Source organism: Sorex fumeus, unplaced genomic scaffold (genome assembly GCF_029834395.1).
Source record: "Sorex fumeus unplaced genomic scaffold, SorFum_2.1 ptg000093l, whole genome shotgun sequence".
In the NCBI taxonomy this organism is placed as follows: Eukaryota; Metazoa; Chordata; class Mammalia; order Eulipotyphla; family Soricidae; genus Sorex; species Sorex fumeus.
Window position 1 is genome coordinate 4954521 of NW_026606150.1, and position 15079 is coordinate 4969599.

The window sequence follows — 15079 nt, forward strand, 5'->3', positions numbered from 1 at the left end:
GTGCAGAGCTAGGAGTAAGCCCTGAGCACCAACAAATGAGGCCCCCAAACAAAGCTATAATAAAATACAATAAAGTGATGCCGGGTGGGGAGGTGGCTCAGGTCCGCATGCTCGATCTCAGAGTTCCATCCCGGGAACCACCTGATCCGCCGAGCACTGCACACCGTGATCTCTGCTGGGTGTGCACCCTCAAAAACCTAACATACACCTCACTGCAGCACGCAGTGAGGTGGTTCTCATGCCAGGAAGCTGGCAGCTGCGGAAGGCATTCCGAGGGCGGGAGGTAACCAGGCCTGGCTGCGTAAGGTCGCGTTACGGAAGAGGACCGGCAGAAACCTACAGAAGCTCAAGAGACTCCGGGCGTCTTGGCACGAATGTCTGGGCAGTTCACCAACTACCGGGTGGGGCGTGCACGGGCAGCAGTGCTCACGGATTGACAGAGACAAAATTGTCAGGGGATCATATGGGATCATCTGTGTAGGGGAACCAGATGGGGTACCAGGCATTGACTTTGGGTTGGCCGTGTGTAAAGCAAACGTCCTACCCACTTTGCTATAGGTCTGGCCCCAAACCAGTTCTTTTCTTATCTTTATTGATAAAATTACTGCTTTTACAAACAATTCACTTAATACAAAATTTTATTTTAAATGATTTCTTTTTGGGTCACACCTGGCGATGCACAGGGGTTACTCCTGGCTCTGCACAAAGGAGTTACTCCTGGTGGTGCTCAGGGGACCATATGGGATGCTGGGAATCGAACCCGGGTTGGCCGCATGCAAGGCAAACGCCCTACCCGCTGTGCTATCTCTCCAACCCCTAAAATTATTTTTTAAGTTTTTTTTTTTTTTTTTTGCTTTTTGGGTCACACCCGAATTACTCCTGGTGGTGCTCAGGGGACCCTATGGGATGCTGGGATTCAAACCCAGATCGGCCGCATGCAAGGCAAATGCCCTACCCGCTGTGCTATCGCTCCAGCCCCAATTTTTTAAATTTTTACACCTAAAAACATGCTTTTTTTCTTTTTTTCAAAAATACTAAGGCATTGAGATTTCCCTATTTATTCCTACTCGAGTTTTAGGTGTAGAAGCAATAGTGCAGCAGGGAGGCATTTGCCTTGCACGTGGCCAACCCAGGTCCGATCCCTGCCATCCTCATGGACCTTGAGCACCACCAGGAGTAATTCCTGAGCACAGAGCCAGGAGTAACCCCTGAGCACTGCCGGGTGTGACCCCCCCAAAAAATAAAAACTGTTCCAGCACCAATCCCACCAGGGTCCACTTCCTTTCCCGGGGTCCCCAGGGTCCTGTCATAGGCAGAGTTTCATACATGAAGAGAGTTTAATAAAATCAAACGAGTAAACGTTGACCTCTAAAGAATCAAAGTAGCTTTTGTCCCCTGCAGCTGGTCCTGACAGAGCAGGCCCCGACTTAGAGCCAATCCGTCACAGGCATCAGAGATCTGCAGTGGGTCCAGATTTCAAACCCATCTCTGAGACTCTGCTGGAAACAACCCCCTCCCCGTTCTGCAGTGACCACTGCGGTGGCTCAATCAGAACCAGGCCACTTGGGCAACTAAGGAAACCTCCGGCTGCCCACCTGCCGATTGACGTCGAAAGGAAAGTGTCCCCGTGTTCTCCCCGGGGCCACCGGCCCGCCTCCAGCCCAGCAGCTCCAGCTCTTGCCAGACGATCACAGGGCAGTGGGCGTGCCAGGATCATTGGAATTTCCACATTCCAGGGGAGGGTCAAGATCACACGGGAGCCAGCGGTGAACCCCCACGTGGCGCAGCACGGTGACAACTCGGGGCTGTGACTCCCAGACCCCGGGGCTGCCCCGTGCTCCTACCCAAGAGAATCCCTTACACCCCAGCAGAAAGAACCCCCCGCCCCCCAGACACCCAGGCTTGACCCTGGGTTGCCCCACAAGCCTCTCAGGTACTGTGTAAATCTTCGCAAAAAACGAAGAGAACGTCCGGCTTTCCCTGGCCAGGTGGCCGCCCAGCCCTCTGCACCCCTCCAGCCAGAGCTGACGGGGCTGCTGCCCGCCCCGGTGCAGCCCTCCCTGGCATGGGCCCTTCTGCCAACACAGCGCCAGTACCGGGGGGTGAGACAGAGGAACAAGTGTGGGTGCAGCTTCCAACAACGCCCCTGGCTCCCCTCTCACAGGGAGCAGTCAATTGAGAGCGTTTCACAGGCCACACACTCACACACACAAAAACACAGACTTGCACGCATATGCACACAAACACACACTCAGGCATGCACACGCACATGGCGCGCTCGCGCTCACACAGACACACACACACACACACACACACATGCGCACGCACACTTCCTCTTAGCCTACAACCCTCCCTATTGCGTCACCCTGTCAGGACACAAAGGAACCAAACAGTCACAATGCCAGTTTCGGTATCATAAACAACAGCCTGGGGAGAAGAAAAGACCAGCCAGCCAGCAAGCTGGCCCCTCTGAGCCGCGGGGAGACCCCGCAGAGGCCCCCTGCCCCACGCCCGCCCACCCAAGTGCAGAACTGAGAAAGAGGTGGAGCGATAGGACAGTGGGGAAAGTGCACGCGGCAGAGCCGGGTTCGATCCTCAGCATCTCATGGGTTCCCCAAACACTGGCAGGAGTAATTACTGGCAGGAGTAATTCCTGAGTGCAAAGCCAGGAGGAACCCCTGAGTATCACCGGGTATGGCCCAAAAAAACATAAAAAAATAAATAAAAAAGAGGGGGCTGGAGCAATAGCACAGTGGGTAGGGTGTTTGCCTTGCACACGGCCGACCCGGGTTCGATTCCCAGCATCCCATATGGTCCTCTGAGCACCGCCAGAGTGCAGAGTCAGGAGTAACCCCTTGTGCATCACCGGGTGTGACCCAAAAAACAAAAAAAAAAAAGAAAGAAAGAAAGAAATGAGAGAGAGGACCAGAGAGAGAGCACAGTGGATGTTTGTCTTGCAAGTGTCCCACCCAGGCTTGATCCTTGGCACCCAGATGGTGCCTGGAACTCCCTAGGTCAGGAATAAGCCCTGAGCAGGTGTGTTTCCAAAATAAGAGAGAGAGGGGAGGGGAGAGGGAGGGAGAGAGAGAGAGAGAGAGAGAGAGAGAGAGAGAGAGAGAGAGAGAGAGAGCCCAGAGCGAGCAGGGTACTCTCAGCCCTGCTTTTCTGAGCTGGAGGCGGTCTGGTGCCCCCAGGAATAAGGCTGAGAGAAGCCAGGGTCTCTCTGGTTGGAATCAGGGTCTGGGAAACAGGTTCCTGGAGTGTCCATCCCAGGGACTGGCCAGCCAAGATGCTATCAAAGGACCCAGCAGACACCCCACAGGCTGAGCAGGAGACAGGAAGGTATTTACACACGACAAATGCTGGGGTCCCAGTGTTCAGCCACTGAGTTGTGACGAAGACGCACATCTGGGTTTCTATCACCATCATAAGATCATGAATATCTGAGGCGAGAGCAATGGGACCGCAGACACTTGCCTTGCACGTGGCCAACTCAGGTTCGATTCCCCAGCACCCCGCATGGTCCCTGAGCCCCGTGAGGAGTGATCCCTGAGCGCAGCAGAGCCAGAAATCAGTCCCGATAATTGCCAGGTGTGGCCCCAAACCAAACCCCGAAAACAACCTGGGTCAGCCGTGCGCAAAGCAAGTGCCTTACATGCTGCGTTATCTCCCTGCCGCCCCACCTGGTTTACTTTGACTTAGTTTTTGATAAAAGAGTCAAGGTTATTTTTTTTCTTTTTGGGTCACACCTGGTGATGCACAGAGGCTAATCCTGGTTCAAGCACTCAGGAATTACTCCTGCCAAATGCTAGGGGGACCTATGGGATGCTGGGAATTGAACCGGGGTCAGCCATGTGCAAGGCAAACGCCCAACCTGTTGTGCTATCGCTCCAGCCCCTCAAGGTTAATTCTGTTCTGTTTTTGGATCATACTTGGTGGAACACAGGGCTTACTCCTGGCTCTGTACTCAAGGATCACTCTTGGCAGTGCTCATTGGGGACCATATGTGATGCTGCGAATAGAACCAAGGTTGACCAGTATACAAGGCCAGCACTGTCCCCTTGTTCTAGCTCTCTGAACCTAAGGTCATTTTTCAGTTTGTTTTGATCTTTGGGTCAGGCCAGAGACCCCTGTAAGATGTCCACGGGTCACCCTGGAACCTACAGAATACAATTATAATTATTTGGGGAGACGAGTGCCCACTTTCAAACCCAGAACCTCATACAGAAAAGGCTCCACAGCTCAGCCCTATCCCCAGCATCTAATTATAATCATTTCTAGGGCCGGAGGCATAGGACAGCAGCAAGGACGTTTGCCGTACACAAAGCTGGGTTCGATACTCAGCATCCCATATAGTTCCCTGATCCCTGCCAGGAGTAATCCCTGAATGCAATATCAGGAGTGAGCCCTGAGCACAGCCAGGTGTGACCCCAATAGCCAAACAACAACAACAACAATTATTTCTAGAGGTCTTTATCTGCCAACTATAACATCCATCCCTTCCTGTCCATCCTAATGAACTGATTTTCCTTTTCACTATGGGTCATGTTTGCCTGAAGTTTTTGCATGTTTGTAACCTTTTACTCAATGCCTGACAAGGTAAATTTTACTTTTCTTTTTTCTTGTGGATAGGAAGATATTTTTATATTCCTATGTTATCTAGCTCTGTTCTTGTATATAAGTTGATTTGAAATGGTTTGATCCCTGGGGGGTCTTGCTTTTAAGAGTCAGAGGTTCTCTCTCCCCACCATCCCACGGTCTGACTTAGATGGTATCCAGATATTCAATATAACTTACAGAGCCAGAGAGATAGTACAGCGGGGAAGGCATTTGCTTTGCATGCGGTTGACCTTGGTTCGATCGCCAGCATCCCACATGGTCCCGAGTTCACCAAAATAATAACTCCTTTCTAGTTGCAAAATTAGAGAAGCTCTGTCCCTGGGTCCGCTGAGCCTGGAGTCCAAGGTCTCAGAGAGTTCTGCTTATCTTGTTCTGTGGGTCTTCAGTCGTGCGTGGGTCTCGGCCGGAGCTGCCACGCGGGTCCGGAAAGCGTCCTGGAGTGTGGCGACGGCTGGGTAGTGGAAGTAGTGTCCCCGCGGATGGTCCATGATTCAGAGAGTGCTTCCGTCCTCAGCCTCAGTTCAGGGCAAGAAATCATGGTGATTTGGATCAGGGAGATGGGACTGCACAGGTGGCCAGGAGGCCTGGGGTAGAATTCCCAGCACTGCCTGGCCCCCTGAGCACCCCCGGCCCGGAGGACCTGCGAACGAGACAGGGTTGTGGCCCCCAATAAAAATCAATCTAGGGGCTGGAGCAATAGCACAGCGGGTAGGGCGATTGCCTTGCACACGGCCGACCCGGGTTCGATTCCCAGCATCCCATATGGTCCCCCAGGCACCGCCAGGGGTAATTCCTGAGTGCAGAGCCAGGAGTAACCCCTGTGCAACACCGGGTGTGACTCGAAAAGCAAAAATTAAATTAAATTAAATTAAAATAAAAACCAATCTATCAGTCACCGAGATGAGGTACCTGCCTCCCTCAAAGATGATTAAAGCAAACCCTCGAGAACATGAAAGCTCGCTGGGTGCTGAGAAACAGTACAGCGGGGAGGGCGCTTGCCTAGCACATGGCTGACCCGGGTTGGATCCCCGGCATCCCAAAGGATCCTTGGAGCACCACCAGGAGTGATTCCTGAGTGCAGAGCCAGAATCACCCCTGAGCATCGCCGGGTGTGACCCTCCCACTCACCCTCCACCAAAAAGGAAGAAAGAAATCTCATTGGGGTCAGCACGCAGCTGTGGCACTCTTGTGGACAGAGGGACATAATCCTCCTCCTCGGTCTCCTGTCGAGCTGGCTAACTCTCTCCTCTGCTTCCTGTTTGTCAGCCTGCCCAGTCCCATGGAAACCCCAGCAGCCCGTCCTGGGGACTCTCGGACACTCAGCTCGGGCTGGTCCATCCTCCCCGCCACTCCCAGCCAGCACCTTGCTCGCTCCTGGGTCCCGCCTCTAATTGTGACACCCTCCTAGTGAGCTGTCACAAAGGAGAGAATTTGCATCCGATCTCGGGCAATTCCCTAACCGGTCCCATCCGCACCTCTTCTGCACCTTTCCTTCCCCTTCCCCACTTCCTGCCTCTCCACCCGTCCACACCCCGGACACAGCACCTTGTTTCTGCACCCCCAAATAAAGAGCGAGGAAGTGCTGCAGCGTCACAGCCCGCAAGAGCCAAACGCAGCCCACAGTCATGGAAACGCATTTGGGCAGAGATTTCTGGGGTGCGCTCCCCGCTCCCCGGCGTTCCTGCTAGTGATTTTATTTCCACCAACGTCAGGCTTCATTCCTCATGGCATACGGGCTGGGACAGGGAGATTCAGGGAAGTGGAGTTACTTGTGCAATAACATAGCTAAGAGGCAGGCAAGGCTCCTTCTGAAACTTCAGTTTCCTTCCAAAGTACGATAAGGGCTGGAGAGACAGTCCAGGCAAACAGCTGACCTGAATTCAATCCCTCAAACCACAGATGGTCCCCTGAGCCCTGCTAGCCGTGATTCCTGAGCACAGAGCCAGGAGTCAGCCCTGAGCATCACTGGGTGTGCCCCCACAAACAAACAGAAGTATTTCCAGGACCAGAGCTGCGGCCAGCTGTAGAATCCTCACCTTGCAGGTAAGGTCCTGAGTCCCCCAACGCTGCCCTCAGAGCCAGTGCAATTCCCAAACCACAGCAGAGTGCACAATCCCCTACACCGCCAAACAGTCCAGCTGGGGACCCAGCGAAGAGAACAGTGTCTTGGAACTCCTTGCCTTGCAAAGCATGTGGTCATGAGTTCAACCCCTGGTGCCACCACATGCACTGAGGGGAGTTGCAGCTGCGCTGTCTGTGATCCCCAGCACTGCCATGGTGTCCGGCGACCCTCAGACACCACGGAAAGGGGTGTGACGCCCAGCAAGTACCACAATGAAGAAGATGCATGACCAAGAGATAAGCTTCTGTGTGGGCACAGCAGCAAATTCCAGCAAGTGCCACCACGATGTCAGCACCTCAAGCCAGCGGGCATGGCCACAGTTCGAGGTGCACAGAGCCCCATGGTCAGAGACGTGTGTGAGCCCTGCAATAGCCAACAACGAGGGGAAACGGGAAGAGAAGGGCTGGGGTGGGGAGAGCACGGAGGGGAGGGGAGGGAGGCAGACCCAGGGCAGAGGGCAGGTGCCACCTTGAAGGAGGTGCCTTGACCAGTATTTCTTCTAGCAAATACTTTCTCGAGAGCTGTAAAACATGAGACTGATCAGCACGCGGCCAGGACGGGCAGGCGAGGGGAAGGGGGTGCTCCGGGCTGGTTGGGGCGATGTTTCCGCAGGGAACGCTAAGGTGCTGGGGATGTTAGGGACAGTCCACAGGTGAAAATCCTTGGGGCTAGAACGACAGCACAGCGGGTAGGGCATTTGCCTTGCACTCGGCTGACCGGGGTTCGATTCCTGGCATTCCATATGGTCCCCTGAGCACTGCCAGAAGTGATTCATGAGTGCAGAGCCAGGAGTAACCCCTGAGCATCACCGGGAATGACCCAAAAAAATAAAAAAGAAAAAGAAGAAAAAAGAAAATCCTTCAGGTCACTGGGCTCTCACTTGAAAGGACTCGCTCTGGGGCTGGACAGATAGCACAGTGGGTAGAGCGTTTGCCTTGCACACAGCTGACCTGGGTTCAATTCCCAGCATCCTATAGGGTCCCCTGAGCACCACCAGGAGTAACTCCTGAGTGTAGAGCCAGGAGTAACCTCTGTGCATCGCCGGGTGTGACCCAAAAGGAAAAAAGAAAGAAAGAAAGAAAGAAAGAAAGAAAGAAAGAAAGAAAGGACTCGCTCAGAGCAGAGACAGACCGTGAGCCCAGGGTTCATGTGCCAATATCCCCTGTCCACGAGCCAGGCCGACTCCGGGCTACGATGCAGCTGGTGAAGCTTCCTTGTTGCAGGATTATCCTTAACGACACCTGCTCCTGCTTCTCTGCTTTCCTTGCTGTCCTGAGGCTCAGTTTACCCATTTTATTTGCTTTGATACCCTCCCCCCAGATCTTCCTTTCCTTTCCCACTCCTCTTCAATAACTTTATTTCTACTGTCCACTGATTTATTCTCTCTCTCTCTCTCTCTCTCTCTCTCTCTCTCTCTCTCTCTCTCTCATCACTGTGAGATAGTTACAAAGCTTGATTTATTTTTTTTGTTTGGGGACCACAACCAGATTGGCTCAGGGCTTATTCCTGGCTCTGTGCTCAGGGATCACTCCCGGAGGGATTTGGGGGATCATATGGGGTACTGGGAATCAGACCCAGGTTGGCAGCATGCAAGGTAAACACCTCACCAGCTGAACTATCTCTCTAGTCCCTGACTTATCGTATTTTATTTAGTCTGTTCATTGGACAGAGGTAAAATTATTCGGTGTTTGTCTTTTTTCCTTCTGATTTATTTTTCATTATATCACCCCCTTCCTACTTTACATCTTACTACTAACGGCAACATATTCTCATATTCTTGTTTGTGGGGCTGGAGCGATATGTACAGCGGGGAGGGCATTTGCCTTGCACATGGCTGACCCAGGTGCAATCCCCGGCATCCCATATGGTCCCCTGAGCACCGCCAGGAGTAATTCCTGAGTGCAGAGCCAGGAGTAACCCCTGAGCATCGCTGGGTATGACCCCCCCAAAAAAATTGTTTGTTTGTTTGTTTTTTGGGACACATCCTGTTTGTGCTCAGGGCTTACTCCTGGCAATGGGATCCCTGCTGGTGGGGCTCGGGGGGTCACATGTGGTGTGGGGATTGAACCTGGACCTGTTCAAGCAGCATTTTGATGGAGCTTGACGTTCCTACGCGCTGGGAATAATCAGGCTTCCGAAGAGAGTGTTTGGAAGGAGGGTCTCCGAGATCCCAGCCGGCCCATTGGCCTCCACAGGATCAAAGCCTGGTTCCTGCCAGGCTTCTTCTCTTGCTACATTTTGGGTCTCACCCCAAGCCCCAGTCACCTTATGTTCTGGCCTTTCTAGCGACTCCCAGGCTGGTTCTCGGGTCCTGTTCCCAGGGGCATCATCCCTTGGTCTGCTTTGAAATCTCCATCACTGGCTGGTGATGGAGCCCACCAGCAGAGCACGGGCCTTGCCTATGAGACCCTGCCCATCCCCAGAACCGTCCCCGCCCCCACACGGTCTGCCAAGAGTACCAGGGTACCACATGTGGATCTCCTGAGCTCCAACAGGAGTGAACCCTAAGCACAGCTGAGTGTGGCCCCCAAACCAAACACACCAACAGCTCCAGGGAGATGAGCTGCAGGGGGCTGGAGCACTGTGCCCCGAGTGTGAGCTCCACTTTCCAAGTGCCCCACTCATCACTCACCCAAATACAAGCCATTTGGGTTCCCTACCTCATTTTCTTGCCCTCAATTCTTCAGAGCCTTGTCTGCGGCTCCTGATGGAAAACCCTCCTTCTCGCCCCCTTGGGTTCCAGGCCCCTCACCCCTTTCCCGGAGGCACGAGCGGCCCCCAGCCCCACGCACTCGCTATTCCTTCTGCAAGAAACACCCTCTGCCATGTATTCAAAGACGTCCCTTCTCATCGTTCAGGGGACGGGGACATGGCAGGGCCGGCTGATCCCCACCTACGCAGCCACACCTTGGACCCCGGCAGGTGCGAGTCCCAGTCCCTGCAGACCGTGGGAGGTATAAGAGGTGGGAGGGGGCGGGAATGGCATCACTTGGGCATCGTGATTGGCCGGAGCAGAGGCACATGACCCCCAACACCGGCCAATCACAAGGCGGGAGACGAGCCGGTCTCCTTGGCTCCACCCCGAGCACTGGGATGCGCTTCTGCTCAGGCGTCTGGTCCACCTTGACGCGAAGGTGATGCGCTCAGCTGAGTCTGCAGAAGCAGCCCAGCCCGAGGTCACCCCTTAAAGCCGCAGCAGGTGGCAGGAATCCTGGCCGACGCCCGCAGGCGCAGTTCCTTGCCAGGAGTCTGGACCCGCCAAGGGCCTCTTTTCCCCCCATATACTCCAGAGAGGGATAGCAGGCTGTGGGCACTCTATGAATGCTGTCCAGTGCCCTTATTCGCCTGCTTTTGCTCTTTCCTCATTGTCGGGACATCCTCAGCCAGGTCTGTAACACCCCCTTATCCAGGGTCGGGTATCAGCCGGGAGGCCACCTGGCCTCTGAGCTGGGGGCTAGTCATTCCCCCCGGGCTGACCGAGTGTTTGGTCCATTTCATCGGACTTAAACCCTTTGAGGATCAGACACTGTTCTAGTAACACCTGGCAGTGCTCAGGGGCTACTCCTGACTCCGTGCTCAGGGTCACTCCTGGAGGTGCTCGGGTATGAAACTGGAGTCAGCCACATTTATGGACATTCATGGCAAGTGACTTAATTACCTGCATCACTAGCTCTGGGTCCTGATATTGGGGGTCTGTTAGAGTGTTCAGGAGGTCCCGGGGCCCGACCGAATTCTCCACCAACCAAGCCTGTGGTTCAATGCAACCTCCTGGAGACGCGGTGTTGCTCAGGCCTTCCTGTGCCTGGGGATCCCTGGGCCACCACGCAGTGCTCAGGGCCTCCAGGGATGCACCCCTCAGTGCTTAGGTGGTGTGAGAATCAAACCTGGATCAGGGGGATAGGGTGCTGTCCCTCCGCTCCACCTGCTCCCCCTTGGTGGCTCGGTGGCCGCCATCCGCCAGAGGCCATTGGACAGTCAGGTTTGGGCCCACAGTGACGAGACACACGGGGCCTCACAGGATGGGGTGGAGACAGCCCTTTCCTCCCCACCTCAATTAGACCCCGAGTTGCCGCCCACAAACGGCCTCTCTGGCTCCTGACCAAGCTGCTTAACAGCCATGATCCCAGAGACTCAGGAACAAATCTCGGAACCCAGCAGGTTTTGGCAGAAATCCCTCCAGATTTAAGTGTAAAAATTTTGGAATTTCAAAATTGCGTGGCCACTACTGCAGTCATGCGACATCATATGTTATTCTTAACCAGCAATAGAAAACAAATTGTCTACTGTTGCCTTTTCAGCAGATCTGAGTGTTGGGGTAAAATTCCAAATAATAATGGTGGGTCTGGTGTCAAAACACTGAATGTGATCAAAGTAGAGAGAGAGTAATGTGGAAATCATCTGCCCCACAGGTAGGGGGAGGGTGTGGGATGGGGCTATGCTGGGGTTTTTGGTGGTGGAGAATGGGCACTGGTGAAGGGACGGGTGTTTCATTGTATGACCCAGACTTAAACCCAAAAGCTTTATAACTGCTCTCATGGTGATTCAATAAACAAAATGATAAAAAAAAAAAAGTAAGGTGGAGTTCACGCTCAATTCAATCAGCTAATCAGTGGCTGAATAAATAGCTGTACTCCTACATTAAAAAAAAAAAAATCAAACCTGGATGGGGCACAGGCCTGTACTATCTTCCGGCCTCCAAGCTACTTTTTTTTTTGGCGGGGGGGTGGTGCTATTGGACCACACCCAGTGGTGCTCAGGGGTTACTCATGAATTAGTCCTGGTGGTGCTTGGGGGACCATATGGGATGTTGGGGATCAAACCCGGGTTGGACTTGTGCAAAACAAATGCCCTACCCATGGTACTATCCTTCCGGCAGTTCTTCTATTTTTAACACCATGAATGAAATGGAAAACCATGAGCCACAAGGGGACAGGAAGGGAGTGTGGGTTAGACATGAAGTCCAGCACGGAACATGGGGACATTTAGAGAACAGGAAGAGGAAGCAGCTAGGGAGATAAGGAATGGCCGGGGAAATCAGAAGGAAATGGGGAGTGTCTGGTACTTCGGGAGCCAGGCAAGTTTCACGGGAGAGGGAGTGAGGTCGCCTTTGCTGACAATCTCTGTGAAGCTTCTCCATGGACCAGACTGTGACCTTGACCCAGTCCCCATGAGTCTCTGCCCAACAGCTAAGGTGCCCCTCAGCTCCTGCCGCTCCAGTTAGATTCTCCAAAGGACAGCGGAGTAGGGACCGGAGTGGGAAGGAGGGTTGGAGACAGTCCGGGGATAAGGCACTTGCCTTGCATCTGGCTGGCCGTGGCTCATCCTCCAGCACCACACGGTTTCCTGAGCATCACCAGAAAGAATCCCTAAGCATTTTCCAGGTGTGAGCCCCAAACCAAAAACAAATATAGTTTTTAAAAAATAATAAAATTGTAATTATATGGAAAAAGAGGAAAATTCCTCCTACCCCTCTGGGTTCTTTTTGGGCTGACTGGGAAATCCACATCGAACAAATTAGGGCGGGAGAAATAATGCAGTGGGGAAGCCTTTGTATGAAACTGCCCTGGATTGATTCCAGGCACCCTACATTGATTCCAGGTCCCTCAAGCCCTGAGCCAGGAGCAAGCCCTAGCACTGTTGCACGCTGCCTCCAAACAAAATATCAAGGGCTGGAAGGTACAATGGTCAGAGCGTTTGCCTTATACATGGCATTCTGGGTTTGATTCCAGGCACCCCATATAGTCCCTGGATCCTTGCCAGGGAGTGATTCCTGGGTACTTCGGTGTGACTCAAGCCCCTCCCCCCAAACAAATCACTAGAAAATAATTACATATGTAAGGATAACATATGTGTGAAGTCAATGAGGGCAAATGAGGGTATATACATATACATATATATATACGCATATATATATATATTTTCTGAGCAAAGAGATCCGAGTAGAAGTCATGGATAATCTTCTCCATTGCCCTACTGGAAGATGTGATAGATCCATCAGGACTTCAGAGGACAATCATCTTGGTCTTGTAGTTGGCAAAGACAGGCGGGCGTTGCAAATGCTTTTCCCAGCTTCTGCCGCATCTGCCAGCACTGCCGCATCTCTCTTTGGGGTCTTCCTTTATCGCTTCCTGCACTGCTTTGTGAGCTCGGACAATCGCTTGCAGTTGCCTGAGGCTTGTGCCAAGCCATGTTGGTGAATAAGCTCAAGAGTTCTGAAAGACAGGTGTCTTTTTGTGGCTATAAAAAGTCATGTCCACCTGCCCACATACCAAATTCCGCAGGATGAATATGTCATTCCCAACATTCTCCCTTCCAAAATTTGACATACCATTTCGTGAGTAAAGATGCGAATAGCACCAGGCCCAGACAAGGTCAGACCTGAACACCTGAAGAATCTGCCATCGGTACTCATCAATACACTGGCTCAGCTTTTCACATGCTACCTGTCTGAATGTAAGCTTTGCTGATGACATTGTTCTAATAGCACCAAACATTAGCCAAGCGGCACAAATGCTGGCTGACTTCAACTGTGAGTGTGGAAAGGTCGGATACAGCTGAATCTCACAAAGACAGTGTTTATGAGAAACAGTTTCATTCCTGACATTCCATTCGCTTTCAACTGAAGGAACATCTCCGAATGCAACAGTTATGTGTACCTAGGTCATGTGTACCTAGGCCGAGAAGTCAACATGACGAATGACCTGGCACCTGAGTTGTGCAGGAGGAAGAGAGTGGCTTGGAACGCCTTCAAGAGTGTCGAAGAAATAGCTAAGAGGACGAAGAACCTCCGGCTCTGGGCACATCTCTTTGATTCCACTGTTCTTCCTGCATTAACATACGCCTCAGAGACCTGGGCCCTACAAAAACAGGATGAGAATGCTATTCGGGTCTCCCAAAGAGGAATCGAAAGAGCTATGCTTGGAGTAACACACTTCACTCAAATGAGAGAAAGAATCCAGAGTTCTGACTCCGTCGACAGTCAAGAATCAGGGATGCTGTCTCGTTTGCCAAGGCATCGAAAATCAGATGGGCTGGACACATAATGAGATTTGGAGACAACCGCTGGACTACAGCCGTTACTGACTGGATTCCACCGACCGTCAAAAGATCGCATGGCCGCCCACCTACGAGATGGTCAGACTTCTTTGTCGAGACCCTGAATGATCGGTTTGAGGCTCTTCGTGTTCCTAGAGCGAGCAGATGCCATTGGGCTACACTAGCACGCGACAGGGACAAATGGAGACATTACTGGTGCCCACTCGAGCAAATCCATGAGTAATGGGATGTCAAGTGATCAAGCGATATCCTGAGTGAAGTATGAAACTAGTTAACGCCCACCATTCATATGTATCACTGTCACTGTCCTCCTGTTGTTCATCGATTTGCTCGAGCGGGCCCAGTACCGTCTCCATTGGAGACTTTGCTGTTACTGTGTTTGGCATATCAAATACGTCACAGGTAGCTTGCCAGACTCTGCCGAGAGGGTTGGAGGAATCGAACTCGGGTTGGCCATATTGGCTGCGTGCATGGGCTGGAGCAATAGCACAGCGGTAGGGCGTTTGCCTTGCACGCAGCCAATATGGCCGACCTGAGTTTGATTCATATGTATATCTATACAAATATGTGTGTGTGTGTATATATATATATACATATATATGTAGAGAGAGCTTCAGAAAGAGGAGAGGGCGGCTGTCGGGAGAGAAGTGGGTGACTATCTGGTGTGTGCTCTCCTGAGTATCTCAGGGTGGCCTCATTCACTTACCTATTGCCTTTACCTTGCTAGTTTTGGAGGGCTCCTTAACACTTATCACTCTCTAACGGATCAGACAAGTACTTTTTGTGTATTAGCTATGCCCTTCCTTTTGTGCCAGCCTCTAAGGCTTTAGTTAGTTGAGGGCAGGTGATGTATTCCATTCACTGCAGGGCCCAGCATCTTACTGAATGTACCGGGAACTCTTTTTTGAGGGGTGCACACCCGGCGTTGCTCAAGGCTTACTCCTGGTTCTGTGTTCAGGAGTCACCTCCTGGCTGTGCTCAGGGAACCACATGGGATGCTGGGGATCGAACCCGGGTCCTTCGCATGCAAGGCATGCACTTTACCATCTCCACTCTTTCTGGATCTGGAGTCGGTCTTTCGAGATGGGTTGGGAGAGTAAGGCGGATACTTACAAGGCGTCGATTCGGGTTCGAGCCCCGGCACCCCATATGAGTGATCCCTGAATGCAGAGCCAGCAGTACGCCCTAAGCACAGCGGGATGTGGCATAGAACTAGAAAGTAAAGAAACAGAAGCCAACACCGAGGGCCGTGCCTCGCTAAGCACCGCGGCCCCGCCCACC

At 52.6% G+C, this 15079-nt stretch overlaps 1 protein-coding gene across 1 annotated transcript in view; it reads right to left on the reverse strand.

The window, feature by feature from the left end:
- RNASEH2C (ribonuclease H2 subunit C) overlaps window positions 1-15079 on the reverse strand; it is a 36352-nt gene that overhangs the window by 14301 nt on the left and 6972 nt on the right. The window lies entirely within an intron of this gene.